The sequence below is a fragment of the Tarenaya hassleriana genome, unplaced genomic scaffold (assembly GCF_000463585.1).
Source record: "Tarenaya hassleriana unplaced genomic scaffold, ASM46358v1 Cleome69, whole genome shotgun sequence".
Classification (NCBI taxonomy): domain Eukaryota; kingdom Viridiplantae; phylum Streptophyta; class Magnoliopsida; order Brassicales; family Cleomaceae; genus Tarenaya; species Tarenaya hassleriana.
The window spans coordinates 560,816-562,450 of record NW_010969446.1 but is presented as its reverse complement, the minus strand read 5'-3'; positions in this window follow the sequence as shown (position 1 = coordinate 562,450).

The following is a 1,635-nucleotide window of genomic DNA, read 5'->3' as shown; positions in this document are numbered from 1 at the left end:
TTCATCGAAAAGACCGATCCTAGCCAGGATTTTACTCCTTGCAAGGTAGGAACGTCATTTCCGATGAGCAATATATCATCTACATAAAGTACAATGAATACCACTGCGCTCCCACTGACCTTCTTGAAAACACATGGCTCATCTTCGTTTTGCAGGAAGCCAAACGTTTTGACTGCCTCGTCAAATCGAAGATTCCAGCTCCTCGAAGCCTGCTTCAGTCCATAAATGGATCTCTGAAGTTTGCATACTTTCCGTGGACTCTTAGGATCGACAAAGCCCTCGGGTTGTGTCATGTACACATCCTCGAGCAAATTCCCGTTAAGGAATGCGGTCTTGACGTCCATCTGCCATATCTCGTAGTCATACTACGCAGCTACGGCCAGCAGAATCCGTATGGATTTAAGCATCATGACTAGTGAAAATGTTTCATCATAGTCTATACCATGAATTTGCCGAAACCCTTTCGCAACGAGTCGTGCCTTATAGGTATGCACGATGCCATCCATGTCGGTTTTCTTCTTGAAAACCCACTTACATCCAATGGTCTTAATACCATCGAATGAGTCGACCAAAGTCCATACTTTATTGTCGTACATGGACTGCATCTCAGACTCCATGGCGTGGTGCCATTTCTCAGAATCGGAACTCGCCACAGCCTCTGAATAGGACGTAGGCTCGTCATGTTTTTGTTGTCGTACATGGATTGCATCTCAGACTCCATGGCCTGGTGCCATTTCTCGGAATCGGAACTCGCCACAGCCTCTGAATACGACGTAGGCTCGTCATGTTCTAACAACATGAGTTCGTTGTTTCCAGTCACAAGAAAACCATATCTTGTAGGCTCTTGGTGAATTCTACCAGATCTCCGAGGTTCACTAGAAGGTGTTGTCTCAACAACTCGTGATACAGGTTGGACTGTTTCGACCTGTTCGTTCGGTTCTTCGACTATTTGTGGTTCTCGAACTTCTTCGAGATCTATTCTACTCCCACTGACTCTCTTGGAGACGAACTCTCTCTCCAAGAAAGATCCATTCCGAGCAACAAACACTTTGTTCTCAGATGGGTTGTAGAACCAGTACCCTTTAGTTTCCTTAGGGTAACCCACAAATATGCATTTATCAGACTTGGCGGATAGCTTATCAGAAGCCAGACGTTTCACGTAAACGTCGCATCCCCAAATCTTCATAAATGTTAACCTGGGACGCTTCCCAGTCCATATCTCATATGGAGTCTTCTGAACCGACTTTGTTGGACAGTTGTTCAGTATAAGCGCTGCCGTTTCCAAAGCATATCCCCAGAAGGATTTAGGAAGATCGACCTGACTCATCATAGACCGTACCATATCCAATAAGGTTCGGTTCCTCCTCTCGGAAACGCCATTCCATTGTGGCGTTCCAGGTGGAGTCAGCTGTGAGACAATCCCACAATCTGCCAGATAGTCAGTGAACTCTTGGCTCATATACTCGCCGCCTCGATCAGATCGAAGCAACTTGATCATCTTGCCAAGTTGGTTCTGTACCTCGTTTCTGAAATTCTTGAACAATTCAAGCGTTTCAGACTTATGTCTCATCAAGTAGACATAACCGTACCTACTGAAATCATCAGTAAATGTAACAAAGTACAGATAACCTCCTC